This window comes from Dermacentor variabilis, chromosome 3 (genome assembly GCF_050947875.1).
Source record: "Dermacentor variabilis isolate Ectoservices chromosome 3, ASM5094787v1, whole genome shotgun sequence".
Lineage (NCBI taxonomy): Eukaryota > Metazoa > Arthropoda > Arachnida > Ixodida > Ixodidae > Dermacentor > Dermacentor variabilis.
In genome coordinates, this window is record NC_134570.1 from 86,819,813 (window position 1) to 86,835,353 (window position 15,541).

The following is a 15,541-nucleotide window of genomic DNA, read 5'->3' on the forward strand; positions in this document are numbered from 1 at the left end:
TATATATATATATATATATATATATATATATATATATATATATATAATCTGACTGTTGCGCTTCTGACTGCAGAGGAACAACAAGACTGTGCGTGCGCACATCGGCATGCTTCCTCGATATCGAGCCACCACTTCTTTTTCCTATTTTCGTTCCCGGTCCGCGAGAGTCGACGAGCGTGGGGTGACGTAGCGGTAATGCACTTTTAACGTCTCTTGCATTCCCGGAGCCTCGTCGGGAAGAAGAAGCGCGGGGCAGTGTTTTTTTTTCAGCGGCCGAACCACGTGTGCGCAGTGCACTGCGACAGACGAGTGTGCCTCGCCGTGCTGGCCGAAAGGAGGAGGAGGCATGGCGACGGCGACCACCGACGCGTGCCTTTTCTCGTCTGTAAAGTTCCCGTCGCACGCCGTGGGTGGGGTCTCGTCCTTCAACTCGGGTTCTCGCACTCCCCCTCCCCCCTTGTGATGGTTTTCGCGTGCGCGTAAAATCGTTGACGGTTGTGTGTTAGGAGGCATTAAGATGGCCTTCTCGAGACGCAGACAGTGTGTTCTCGCTTCTTTGACGGTTCATTCTTAAACGTGCGTATGACCTCTGCTACACTAATGGCCTCCGTGCAGCAATATCAGAGAGGCCGAGCGAAAGAACGCACTCGCGACACGAACGACGCTGTTTGCGGCGGTGAGACGGGTTTGAGCTTTATTGCAGAGTAGGCACCGTCACAAACAGTGAGCGCCTTGTTCTTGTCTGTTTGGACGTTTCCTTGTTCTATTATACTCTTTTGCGCATGCGTCTCTGTGGCGTTTGGCTTACTCAAAGTAAGTCGCCAGTGAAGTGCTTGGAATCGCGTGGCGAAATAAAGTCGGCGCACATCATGTTTCTAGCGCCCGGTCGGTTGCAGCAGGTTAAGTCTCTACGTGGCATATACGCCTCGTGCCTATGACATAACAAGGTGAATGGGTTGTCCGCGTGCGGGACCATAAAGTAAGGTGCAGAGTTACGTTACGGTTTTGCAGCAGTCCATGAAGGTGGCAATGGAAGATAACTTAAGCGGATTTATTTGAAACTGGCGAAAGCTCTATGTCGGAGCGTGACTTGTGAATGGGGAGAAGAGAAAGTAAAAGAAGGCGTTCGGAGCGTCTGCCTCTTGTCTGCTTCTGTCCTTTACAATGGCGAAGTCTACAACGGACCTGCCTTATGGCGCTCCAGCCTTAAGTGCGTCCTCACGGTTCTTCGGTGTGCCAGGTCCCCCCATGCCCAAGAACGCCGCCCACGCTTCCTCGGTTATAGAGCCCACCCCTAACAGCGTCGCATGCACCCATCGCAACGCGCACGGGGACGGCATCCAAGCCTCCTCGGTGGCTTTAGGGCAAAACTGTACCGGTAACCTCGTCCAAGCCATCGCCAAACTGACACAACAGCTCCAAGTCATGACGAGCGCCTTCGCATCCGTCAGCGGTTGCGTCCTGCCTGGGAACGCCGTCCACGCTTCCCTTGGCGAGGACATCCTGCCAGGCACTACTTCGACCTCCAAGCCAGCAAGGTATACCATGGATGCTTCTTTGGTGGTAGAACCGGCTGCCGCGACTGCCACAATGACCGCACTGTCCGTGGACACCGCCCCAGGTTCCTCGGGCAGCTAGACAGACAGGCCTGGCGCAGATGAGATGCTGTGACTTCTTGCAGTAGCCGACTTTCGGGGAAATACCGGCGTTTTGCGGCTTTCAAGACGCCACCGCCATCATCCTTTGGGTTCGCATTATCAATGTCTTGTGTGATCGTCATGCTTGGCCAGACCACAAAAGATGGCTGGTGGCAGCTAAACGACTTTGCGGTGCCGCCAAGCGTGACACAATTACGAAGGCGTCAAGCAGTGGTCCTGGCTTGAATGGAGTGCAGTTCGGATAGCTGCTTTCGGCCGGCTTGCTTATGCCTGCGGCGAGTCCGATTAGAGCGATTCCGCGCGCAGCGCTCCTGGAAGCTACAGCTTCGATGCTGCGGAAAGTGTGCCCTGCAGCCCTCCGACAGGGAGGTCTACTGCAGACTACCTTTGAAGCCTGCCCTTGCCGCTGCGGTCTCTAACTTTGCGTCGGTAACAGACATCACACATTCGTTACCAGAAGGTGCAATTGGGTTCGGGCGCTCGGGTTGCGGGCGCGTGGGGAGAAGAGAAACTAAAAGAAGGCGTTCGCTGTGTCGGTCTTTTTATCTACTGCCGTCCCCCGTTCATGGCCGATCTCCCGTAGTGGATGGAGCCATATCCGTGGGCACCAAACCAAACCAAACGTCTTGTCTGATGTGTCCGTTACAGTGCATGTGTATATATATGTATATATATATATATATATATATATATATATATATATATATATATATATATATATATATATATATATATATATATATATATATATATATGTTAGACCTCTTCCTCCTTTCTGTTTGCATGCTTTTGAGGTGCAGGTCCTTGTGCACTTTCGTTGCGCATTTGTTTTGGTCGATGTTCCTGAGCCTTTCTTCAAAAATAACCTTGTTCTGCGCGCTTCTTGGACTTAGAATGAGGCGCAACCCATGTCACCCTGCACTGCCTCAGTTGTGATCATACCGTGGGCTCCCAAAGCCAACCGGTCTAACGATCTTTGGTTAACTTCCAACCTTGACAATGTCTTAGAGTTTAAGCACAATGACATTTGAAAATGTTAGCGCTTGCACCATTACTCCTTTCCGGATTCCGCGCACTCCCCCTATAATATTGTGGCCCCCAAAGTGCTTTATGTTTCATATTGCTGCATTCAGCTTCCCCTTTATCGCCAGATTATCTTGGCGGGTGCTTGAGTAAGTAGTTACTTCGTTTATACATACGCTGAGGTAGCTATATATTGGTTGACTGGGACAAAAAATCTCTTACAAGTGCCACTCGGTGGTCGAAAGAGCACACTCATTTAGCAGTGAAAAAAAAAAAGCGATCAAGCAACTTCGCCGATATCCATGCAAGCAAGTAAAAGCTGACCAACAATTGAGTTTGCGCTCGTGCCGTTTATTTCTTCCTTTTCATACGTGTTATTTGCGCAACCCACAGTACGAATTTTAGTTTGAAAACGTGCTCCAAGAATTAACGACATGATGGATAATATTTATTTGATGCAGCATTAATGAAATATTCTCCATTACCTACGTTTCTTTTATCGTGAAGCGAGTATCGGGCACTGGCGCAGGCATATATCGGGAAGTCTGATGCTTATGGTAGAAGAAGAACGAAAAGAAGCACTTCGGGGCTTGTCGCTAGCTGTCGGCTAGATGAGAGCTCCCACCCAGAGCCCAGCCACACTAAGTAAATACAAGTGCGACCTTTATCGCTTTTACCTTTGTTCTCAGTGCGATGGATTTTTTTTTCTGCCTTATGAGGGCATTCAGTTCTACATCAAAGCGGCTCGAGCTGTCAGCTAACAGGCGTGCACACCATCCAATCCACGACGCAAGACTCGTTCCTTGTCACGTATCTCTTTCACGTCAGACCTTATAGCACGTTCGAGTTCGCACGGTTTGCCTCCGCGCTGCAGCCGGCGGCTATAGGTCAAAAGATGAGCACCTGCTCGGCCGAGTGGCCGATGTCCCTCAGCGCCGGCTTGCACACCTCGCTGATGAGACGCGGAGGCCCGCAGCACAGCACCATGGTGCCGACGCCCGGAGGCGGCAGCCGCGCGGCCAGCATCTCCGTGGTCAGTCGGCCCTGGAGGAAGTTGGCCGGCGCGCCGGTCGCCGGTAGCTTGCTCAGCACGTGCCAGATGCTGAAGTTGCGGCTGAAGAGCTGCGCGTACCCTTCGAGCTCTTCGCGGGCGATGATGTCGTCCTGCGTGGAGTTGACGTCCACCATGACGACGTCGGTGCGATCCAGCGGGTCGGCGAACATGTGCCGCAGCAGCTGCAGCATCGGGGTGATGCCCGACCCGGCGGCGATCAGTCCCAGCCGGGCCGTCGGCGGCAGCTGGCGGTAGGGGTCGCGCACCAGCGCGAAGCGGCCGCGCCCTTCGTACACGAACCGGCCCTTGGGTCCCTGCACCTGTATCTCGTCTCCGGGCGCGAGCTGGTCCAAATACTGCGACATGACTCCGCCGCCGGGAACTGCCGCCGAGGCATCGCCCGCGTACACCTTGACGATCAGGTCGAAGGTGCCGCGCTGGTCGCAGAGGCTGACCGGCGTGTAGGGGCGCACGACCACGCGGCCGCCCAGGTGCGCGTGCAGGTACACGTGCTCGCAGGGGCGGAGGCCGAGCCGCTGCGACGGGTCGGGCAGCGAGAACCGCAGCAGGCGCACGTTGTGCGTCAGCGGCATCCGGTCCTGCAGCGCGACCGTGTAGTAGACGCCCTTGTCCGCGAGCAGCACGTCGCCGGCGAGCAGCAGGCGCAGCCGTCGAGCCAGCACCACCAGAACGGCCAGCGCTCCGGCTGCGGTCGCGGCGCCGGCTACGACCAGGAGCAGCCGTCGTCGGCCCCACGGGAGCGAGAAGGCGGGCATCGCGGCCATGTCTCCGCTACGACGGATGCCGTAACTCCTTCCGAATGTCGCGAAGCTATTCAATGAGGGCGGCGGAGCACCAACGATGGCCCAGGCGGTACCGGCCAAGCACGAGCGCTCGTTGCTCGCTCGCTCGCTTGCTCCTCGTTTCGTGGCGCTTACCCACTACGCGTGGCGATTGGCCAACGAGCCAGCGATTATAAAGGCCGTGGGGAAGAGAAAGAAAAGTAACAGAGACAATAATAATCCGGAAACAACACTAACAGGAGTGAGACTGAATTAATAAAAGGATAATAATTATGTATAAATGGCAAATTTGGCAGTACTAGAATGATCTCGAGCACTCGTCTCGCGGTCAGCGACAGCCTTGCTTGCTTCCTACATTATGGCGCGCACCCACTACGGGGGATCGGCCAAGAAGCCGGTGGTTAAACGGGTGGGGCGGCGGGAGGGGGAGAAAACATGGACAGCTTTCTTGCTTGCTTGCGTGTTCCTCACTTGTGGCGCTTACTCATTACGAGGGATCGTACAAGAAGCCGGAGGTTACAGGTTTAAGGCGAGGGGCGCGAGAAAAACATAAGCACCAGCAGCCCCGAAGTGCAGCGTCTTTTTCTTCTGCTTCGTCTTCGTCTTCCTGTATTATAATTGTATTAATATTATGAGTCATGTAAGCGTATATATACAACACCACAAAGACACAAACAGAAGTATAGGCTTCCGATTGTCTCCTAAGAGGGACACCACGCCCACCCACTTGAACATGAGAGAGAGAGAGAGAGAGAGAGAGAGATAAAAAAAGAGAAAGGAAAGTGAGGAGATAAAAGGGATTCCCTTTTCAAAAACATATCGGCATTCAATTAAAATTCACGCTGCTATGACGGCTTGAATAGTAACGTAGTTGTCTGGGATTTCTTAGTGTTTGTTGCAGCACAGCTGCGCATTGATGTTCTATTTTTTTTATTTTTTTCGTCGACACGATAAGGTGCCTTCTTTAGACGATGTTGGGGGCTCGGTCGTGTTTAAAAAAACGAAAATTGCCGATTGACCCCACAACTTGTGAAGGATGGCGTAGCAGCGGGCTATATAAGTCGACGAACTCGGCCACGTTTTGAGCAGCACGTGTCACACGTGCAGAAAGAAATAAATTTGCCCATAAGCATGCCACGCTGATTCACGTATCTCCCATGCCTGCACCAACGATTTCCGCCTCAAAGGAAGTTTAAACGTAACCGCATGACAGCTCTCACTTATTGAGCACTGATGAAACTAAGCTGTTAGGTCACACTATAGGACAGGCCGCCATTGGAATCTGAACCTGGCAACGTTTAACGTTAGAACGCTATCTAGTGAGGCGAGTCTAGCAGTGTTATTGGAGGAATTAGAGAGTACTAAATGGGATATAATAGGGCTCAGTGAGGTTAGGAGGACAAAAGAAGCATATACAGTGCTAAAAAGCGGGCATATACTGTGTTACCGGGGCTTAGCGGAGAGACGAGAACTAGGAGTCGGATTCCTGATTAATAAGGAAATTGCTGGTAACATACAGGAATTCTATAGCATTAACGAGAGGGTGGCAGGTCTTGTTGTGAAACTTAATAAGAGGTACAAATTGAAGGTGGTACAAGTCTATGCCCCTACATGCAGTCATGATGACCAGGAAGTCGAAAGCTTTTATGAAGACGTGGAATCGGCGATGGGTAAAGTCAAAACAAAATACACTATACTGATGGGCGACTTCAATGCCAGGTTAGGCAAGAAGCAGGCTGGAGACAAGTCAGTGGGGGAATATGGCATAGGCTCTAGGAATAGCAGAGGAGAATTATTAGTAGAGTTTGCAGAACAGAATAATATGCGGATAATGAACACCTTTTTCCGCAAGCGGGTTAGCCGAAAGTGGACGTGGAGGAGCCCGAATGGTGAGACTAGAAATGAAATCGACTTCATACTCTGCGCGAACCCTGGCATCATACAAGATGTAGACGTGCTCGGCAAGGTACGCTGCAGTGACCATAGGATGGTAAGAACTCGAATTAGCCTAGACTTGAGGAGGGAACGGAAGAAACTGGTACACAAGAAGCCAATCAATGAGTTAGCGGTAAGAGGGAAACTAGAGGAATTCCGGATCAAGCTACAGAACAGGTATTCGGCTTTAACTCAGGAAGAGGACCTTAGTGTTGAAACAATGAACGACTATCTCATGGGCATCATTAAGGAGTGCGCAATAGAAGTCGGTGGTAACGCCGTTAGACAGGAAACCAGTAAGCTACCGCAGGAGACGAAAGATCTGATCAGGAAACGCCAATGTATGAAAGCCTCTAACCCTACACCTAGAATAGAACTGGCAGAACTTTCGAAGTTATTCAACAAGCGTAAGACAGAGGACATCAGGAACTATAATATGGATAGAATTGAACAGGCTCTCAGGAACGGAGGAAGCCTAAAAACAGTGAAGAAGAAACTAGGAATAGGCAAGAATCAGATGTGTGCGTTAAGAGACAAAGCCGGCAATATCGTTTCTAATATGGATGAGATAGTTCAAGTGGCTGAGGAGTTCTATAGAGATTTATACAGTACCAGTGGCACCCACGACGATAGCGGAAGAGAGAATAGCCTAGAGGAATTCGAAATCCCACAGGTAACGCCAGAAGAAGTAAAGAAAGCCTTAGGAGCTATGCAAAGGGGGAAGGCAGCTGGGGAAGATCAGGTAACAGCAGATTTGTTGAAGGATGGTGGTCAGATTGTTCTAGAGAAACTGGCCACCCTGTATACGCAATGCCTCATAACCTCGAGCGTACCGGAATCATGGAAGAACGCTAACATAATCCTAATCCATATGAAAGGGGACGCCAAAGACTTGAAAAATTATAGACCGATCAGCTTACTGTCCGTTGCCTACAAAGTATTTACTAAGGTAATCGCAAATAGAATCAGGAACACCTTAGACTTCTGTCAACCAAAGGACCAGGCAGGATTCCGTAAAGGCTACTCAACAATAGACCATATTCACACTATCAATCAAGTAATAGAGAAATGTGCCGAATATAACCAACCCTTATATATAGCTTTCATTGATTACGAGAAAGCGTTTGATTCAGTCGAAACCTCAGCAGTCATGGAGGCATTACGGAATCAGGGTGTAGATGAGCCATATGTAAAGATACTGGAAGACATCTATAGCGGCTCCACAGCCACCGTAGTCCTCCACAAAGAAAGCAACAAAATCCCTATAAAGAAAGGCGTCAGACAAGGAGATACGATATCTCCAATGCTATTCACAGCATGTTTACAGGAGGTATTCAGAGGCCTGGAGCGGGAAGAATTGGGGATAAAAGTTGATGGAGAATACCTTAGCAACTTGCGATTCGCTGATGATATTGCCTTGCTTAGTAACTCAGGAGACCAATTGCAATGCATGCTCACTGACCTAGAGAGGCAAAGCAGAAGGGTGGGTCTGAAAATTAATCTGCAGAAAACTAAAGTATTGTTTAACAGTCTCGGAAGAGAACAGCAGTTTACGATAGGTAGCGAAGCACTGGAAGTGGTAAGGGAATACATCTACATAGGGCAGGTAGTGACCACGGATCCGGATCATGAGACTGAAATAACCAGAAGAATAAGAATGGGCTGGGGTGCGTTTGGCAGGCATTCTCAAATCATGAACAGCAGGTTGCCACTGTCCCTCAAAAGGAAAGTGTATAACAGCTGTGTGTTACCAGTACTCACATATGGGGCTATGGAAAGAAGAATGATGGGTGTGACGTTAAGGGATAAGAAAAGAGCAGATTGGGTGAGGCAACAAACGCGGGTAAACGACATCTTAGTTGAAATCAAGAAAAAGAAATGGGCATGGGCCGGACATGTAATGAGGAGGGAAGATAACCGATGGTCACTAAGGGTTACGGACTGGATTCCAAGGGAAGGGATGCGTAGCAGGGGGCGGCAGAAAGTTAGGTGGGCGGATGACATTAAGACGTTTGCAGGGACAACATGGCCACAATTAGTACATGACCGGGGTAGTTGGAGAAGTATGGGAGAGGCCTTTGCCCTGCAGTGGGCGTAACTAGGCTGATGATGATAGTAATAGAAAAAAAAGTGAGAAGCTTGCCCAACCATTTCGGCTCCGGCGATGCATAGCTCGCACAAATTGCCTGGCGCATACTCATTATTAACGAGTTTATTAACGGTATAACAACATGATTGCTTAATGAACTCGCCTCTACTAACTATTCCTAACTATCTAGTGTCTCAACCAAGCTTTAGACATTTCCTGTTAGCATAGCATTATTGTGCGTATCGAACTGGAGAAGGTCAACTTCTCAGTTTGGCTGGTAAAATACTGGCCCATAAAGGCTGGCCCATACTGATAACAAGTATATACCAAATTCGCATACCCTATGTGCGTAAATTCGAGAAAAACAAGTCTGTTTTATTTCGTTGTGCTTTTGTTCATTTCGTCTCTTAGTACAACAGTCTTGAGCATTACAAGTTAGTGCAGAAGTACATAAATAGTCAGCCTTCAGCTATTCTTCTCCTCCGCTAACGAAACGGCAGAAGGCGCTGATATATATATAATGCGATTACCCAAAAGGTTGTGCCGTACTTGCGCAGTAGAAGGGAACTGCATGTTTTCGTGCAGCAGCGCACAATGGCCCTTTGTCGTTCTTACCCAGTTCGCGCGTTCCAAAAACAGAACGTGTTTTGGAAGCCAGACGCTACGAATCACGCATCGCCTTGCCGAGCACTTACGCTTCAGTGTGACATAATAGCGCATCCATTGTACCCCGCGGGCTGCTATAGGACGCGGGATCGTTTTGTTCGCAGAAGACCGCTTAAGGACAAGTGTGCCGCCGTTGTGTATACCACAGTGTTACGCAAAGCCCGCGAGTGATGCACTCAACCGCACGCGAAAGACATCCAGCTGACTGAGACTCGTCGGTTCCATCGCAGATGGCGCTGCGCTCGTTTGCTGGGTATAGTGTCCCGCATACGCCACCAATGGAGCAACGTGCAGGGAAACTATTGCTGAGGTTAGCCTCCTGCCTTCAATGTTAAGGACAGCACAAGGGAAGCGGTAATTTGATCTATATGGTAGAAACAGCAGTAGTAGAAGTCGCGTGAGAGACATCGCGCCCGTGTTGTCGTCTTAAACTGGTACGCGTTTTCCGTTCCTGCGTTAGAAATCTGTTTTCTCCTTTGAAAGATTGCTGGCGCAGGGAAAATTTAAACATGCTAATGAAGCAAACCTTCTGTTTGTAATAATTTACCTTTGTGTATCAAATGTTTAACGACTAACATGCAGCAGCAATATTGTTACGGAAGGATAAAAGATGAGAAAGGACGAAGATCGCGAGACGCTCGCTGCTTCGTGTTGTTGCTGGTCAGCCTTCTTAACTACATTGACTCTGCTTGTATATATATTGTAAATACAGTCAATCTGTACTACCGACATTCCCGTAAAAATATATGTAAAGAAAGAACTACCACGGACAAGCATGTGCCACAACCAGCATTTAAACTGCATGCTCGTGTGATAATCATTATCATCGTCGTCACCACCAGGACAGGCGAACAGTGAGCATTTGGTGGAGAAGATAAAAACGAAGACAACGGGAATCGATAAACTATAAAAAGGAAATGGCCTCAAGAGCACGTTCGACGCGGGCTCGGATATTTCATGATGATAATGATGATGATGATGATCATCATCATCAGCAGCAGCAGCCTGGTTACGCTCACTGCAGGGCAAAGGCATCTCCCATACTTCTCCAACTACCCCGGTCATGTACCATTTGTGGCCACGTTGTCCCTGCAAACTTCTTAATCTCATCCGCCCACCTAACTTTCTGCCGCCCCCTGCTACGCTTCCCTTCCCTTGCAATCCAGTCCGTAACTCTTAATGACCGTCGGTCATCTTCCCTCCTCATTATTGGGATTTTGTTGCTTTCTTCATGGAAGACTACAATGGCTGTGGAGCCGCTATAGATATGTTTCAGTATTTTTATATACGGCTCGTCTGCACCCTGATTTCGTTATACCTCCATGACTGTAGAGGTTTCGAGTGAATCAAACGCTTTCTCGTAATCAATGAAAGCCATATATAAAGGTTGGTTAGGTTGGTCTTCACAAAAACTTTCGACTACCTGGTCATCAAGACTGGATGTAGGCACGTAGACCTGTACGACCTTCAATTTGTACCTCTTATTAGGTTTCACAGGTTCACAGGTTAGGTTTTATTGGTTCTGGTCACCGGGATCAGGCCACATTCCAGGCCTGTTCATGCAAGTTTATGAACATGCGGATCTTTTTTTTTAATCCGGTGAAAAACTGCGTGGCACCGGGATTCGAACCAAGGTCCTCTTGCACGTGAGGCGGATGCTCTACCTCTACGCCACCGCTGCACCAGCGCCAGAAATCTTAAAGGGCTGTTTTTAAAATCGAAAAGCAGCGTAAAGATGTCAATAGATAGATAGATACCAATTGGCTGAATTAGATGGGGAATGCTAATTGTATTAGACAAGAGTAGCACGACTTCACGACCATCTTTCAAAAAGAAAACCACGTGATTTCTCATACTGGTCGTTACGCCATACTAGAAGGTACCCTCAAAAATGATGAACGGAGACTATAGTAGCTCTGTCGGCGCGGCTTCTCTTTCACTGCATTGGGCATATAATTTTTGTTTCTCTTTTTGATTAACAGAATTTTTAGTAACATCCGTGGCGTGCAGCGCAATTCTACTATTTGAACTATAGATTACTCTTTGCACAAGAAATCAGAATGCATATCTGAATAGTAACAAATTTCCGCTAATTAATTTTTAGCTAATTACTTTATGGCACATATTGCAATTTATGAACTTTTGAAAGTCAAATCCACTCGGAACGAATTCTAGGATGATACAACTTTCGGAATATGTGTTCCTAAAGTTTCCAACGAGATGCATTGGTGTTCAAATAATTTTTGAACTTCAATGCACAAGAAGGCAATTTGTCAAAGGAATGTGAATGGAAGAACAGCGCATTTTTTACCGCAAGTTTGAGAACGCTCATCGCAAAACTGGTAGTAGTTTCAATATACATTCCAAGTGGAGCTGCCTTTTGAAATCGCTGGCTTCAATGCGTATATTGCAATGTGCTCGCCAACGTAATTAGCTAAATTTTATTTGTGAAATCTCGGTACTATATAAATCATGCGTTTTCATTTCTAGTGTAACTAACGTCCGCCTCTTTCAGTGATCCAACTCCATGAGTAGATTTGTTGTATACGCCCTAGGTGATTCATCAAAATTGTGCTAACGTTAAACTAGAAAACCCTATGACTTTGCCCTGCAGTGGGCGCAGCCAGGCTGCTGCTGCTGCTGATGATGATGATGATGATGCTCAGAATAGAACCGAGTGGCCATACGAAATGCGCTCTGGTATACTCCGTTTCAGACACCGTGCTATGCTGTAAAGGCCAGATAGACACTTGCAGTGGCGTAATCCGCACTTAGAAACAGGTCGATGTTCTCGATCGCAATTGTGCGGAACTGTTCTTTATATAGGCTCAGTATCGAATGAAAAAAGAAGTTTTAATCCCTAGAAACAAACTGTTGCATACGGCTGCCTAATGCGTTGTTTTAAACCAGTTTGTTTGTCGTTGCGTTTCTTTTCGGGTTTTTGTTTGTTGGCAGCCCGTCATGGCAGCCATGCGTGCACGCTCGCGCGAGCGAACGCCGTTCGCTCGCTGCGCAGCATGGACGGAACGCGCGGATCGATACATTTTCTTCTTGAGCAGCTTCCACAGCGTTGCAGCTGATTTCTGAAAGCGAGTGTAGCTGCACGCAAGACTTGAATCAAATTATACCGAGGTCACGAAAATCTATGATATGATTTCTTCCGTACAATATAATAAATTCCATTGAAATTGCTTCAACGCATGCTTAAGGAGAGCATTTTTTGTGCTTCAGCATGCATTCGGACATCTAAGTTTGACACTGACCACTTTCCTGAAAGTAACGACTGCACTATATGCACTTGCGACGAAATTCAGGTTTCGCGTCGTCTTGGGGCTTCGCGTTCGTGTCACGCTGTGCGATGAACACGTTCTTATTCTGCCGTAATGCGTTTCACGTCGTGTGTGTGCACATGCACCTTGGCATTGAAAGCAGCGAGATTATCTCGTGCCGTAAAACAGACCCGACAGGGCGCGGTGACGGCGACAGCGAAAAGGTATTATGAAAGAAGCCGCAGTTTCGCCTGCAAGCCGAGGCATCGATACCGTTAGGAACTTACTGAACAGCTAGCTATATGAACTAAATATAGTAGTTTTATCGGCTATATACATTTGTAAACATAGGCATACTAAATAAACTAACAAGCATAGTGCCACGCGTGCACAAGCAAACGTGAACGCATCTCACTCGATGACCGCGGAAACTCGCTTTCAAAACGCTGGAGTGAGGAAGCGCGGCGGCAGCAGCGAGCGAATCGACATTCGTGCTGCGTCTCGCCCCCCCCCCCCCCCCCCACCGCGAACTAAGCCTCGAAAACGAGGCGCACGGGCGGACTTTGTCCCCGTCGCAGATGGCTTTCAAGATACAGCTGCCTAGGTAGACGCGCGCGGCCGCCCGGGCCGCCTTGAGTAGAACGCCCCCCCCCCCCCCTTCCCCACTCTTCCCCCGGAGCCTTGCCCGTGGCGGAAGACGGCGCGCTTCCTCCCCATTTTCCTCGTTTGCGCGCGCGAGATTGAGCAGCGATCGCCGACTCACCCTCGCAAGCTTTCGTTCGCACAGACAGCACACGGCGTGCGGCGACTATTTCAACGCCCTTGGACTTTATACGGAACCTCTCAGTGACTCCCACGGCGAAGGCAGAAATGCACTTGGAGTGTGCGTATGATTGCTGCCGCAATAAAACAAAATAGCCCGCTTTTGTGGGGTAAAAAGATGTCTCATATGGAAAAAGAGAAGAATTTTCCACCACGTCCTTAACTTAGTAACCTTGTTATTCGCAATTTTATAGCACCGCCCTAAAATGAGTATAAACAAGCGGCGCCGTTCTTTTCGTGGCTATGTCAGCATGCCGCTTCGGGTTACTGGACGCCAACATCGACCTGACGTTATCGCATAAATAAGCGCTCACGTTATCACGTAGCCGCCGCGAAAAGGAAGCAACTAAAGCAGAAAAGACCCCTCTAGTAGGTATTGCATAAGGGGTGGTTCGTTTGAAGAATGAAAAAAAAGAAGAACAGTAATTGCTGTTCACTCTCTTACTATGCGTGATGCAAGGCAACTTCTTCCGTGATGGCAGCTGAACCATTGACGGCCGCGGTGTCGTATGTAAAGTTGTACCGGTCTCTAATTGTTCGGAGAAATGGACGTTGAAAAAGTGGCAGTACGGGCGCAAGGACGCGTTACGTTTAATGAATGACCCATGAGAGTGTATTTACGGGTAGCTGGCAAAATGCATTCTGTGCGACTGACTGTACGCTGTGATAAAACTCCGGGAATAATGGTAACTTATAGCAATGAAACGGCAACGTGAAAAGGGGCTCGAATACCAGAGCCTGCTTTTAAACAAGTTACGCTGATGTCGGAAATTATGCGTTAACGAACACGTTTTTCAGTCAGCTTTATACTGGGTACAATAAGTGTGGACTGAGCGTCAACACTAACTGGAACAGGCCGAGGAGGCGGGTGTGCCCGAATTTGTGGTTGTGGAGAGGAGAGCGACCGTCGCCTCGTCGCATAAAACAGCTAGTGAATGACTTGCGATTGTAAGTGCATGTATATTTTTGCTCACGGTACAGCTGACGCACAGGCTCTTGCTGGTCGATCGCTTCCTCAGATGCGCGTTGACGAACTTGAGTTTGCAATATGCAGGCAGTATTCGCGCCTTGGCGAATCATATGTGTTTGTGGCGCCGCGGCTTTGAGCTGATACCTTGCGTGCATTCAGGGAATGACGACTGTTGACTCCAAGAGCTAGGTGCCTACCTCTGCATGTTTTACAACTTTGTCATTTTTTTTCGCGTAATCACACAGGCGACACATACGAAGCTTCAGGCAAGAGACTTCACGATTCAGTCAAAAAAAAGAAAAAGTGATACTTGTCATCGCAAGTAAAATGCATAGTCCGTTCAGCACTTAGCCTCGTGGGAATATGGAGGACTGGGTGTTTTAAAAGATAACAACAATGCAATAAGCGTACTCGGTGGAATAAAATGAATGCATTGCAGCCCCTAGGTCGTGTAGCTGATTCCCGTTAAAGTCTGCTATGTATTTGCGTTTGTTAATCACCAGGCAACTTCACGCTGATAGCACGACTTCCAAAGAAAGAAAAAGAAAAGCAAGTCAGAAAAAAAACAACAACAAGGATTTAGTGGCCGCGAGCTTGCTCATTTGATTTCCACACGATGCAGTATACGCGCTTGTGTTTCGTCAAATCGCTGATTCATCGATTGGTGGATGTATCAGCATGAGCTCCCATGAGGCTTATAAGAAGTTAGTGGCCTGAGTGGCTGCTGCGTACGGAGGCCCACACTCGATGAGAAACGTGAGAGCCTTTGCCGAACTGCGCCGCGGAAAATATTTTTGTTGCGCTAAGTTTCGTCGTAAACAACATTCCTGCGCTCCGTTCATGCCTTTCTTGCTCTAACACGCACTTCATCAGTGTATTAGACTATAGGAAAAGTTCGCAATAGGCGGATACTTGCTTATAGGGAGCTGTGCGTCGAAATTTAGTATAGTCGGCATATAGCTTTAACAATTGGTTTATATTTAAGAGGTAGTACATTCTAAAAACAGTTGCACCCTTTGGGGTGCATATTTGCCACGCTATAATGGTCATCTGTCTTTCGCGCTTTTCCTTTCTTTAACGCTGCGAGCCCGGTGCTTCCAAGTCACGAACGGCATGCGCGTTGTCAGCGTGACAGAGCATTCTCGAAAGGAAAGTGACGAGCGCAGCGCTTTTAAAAAAGGAAACGCAAGCAAGTCAGATGACGATTATTGTTGTGTGGCAGATGTACACCCCAAAGAGTGTAAAGTTTTTT

The 15,541-nt window shown here is 48.4% G+C and overlaps 1 protein-coding gene and 1 pseudogene across 3 annotated transcripts in view; one reads left to right on the top strand and one right to left on the bottom strand.

The window, feature by feature from the left end:
• LOC142575997 (Na(+)/dicarboxylate cotransporter 3-like) overlaps positions 1 to 15,541 on the top strand; it is a 119,388-nt gene that overhangs the window by 46,214 nt on the left and 57,633 nt on the right. The window lies entirely within an intron of this gene.
• LOC142574595 (NADH-cytochrome b5 reductase 3 pseudogene) lies at positions 3,570 to 4,520 on the bottom strand (annotated as a pseudogene).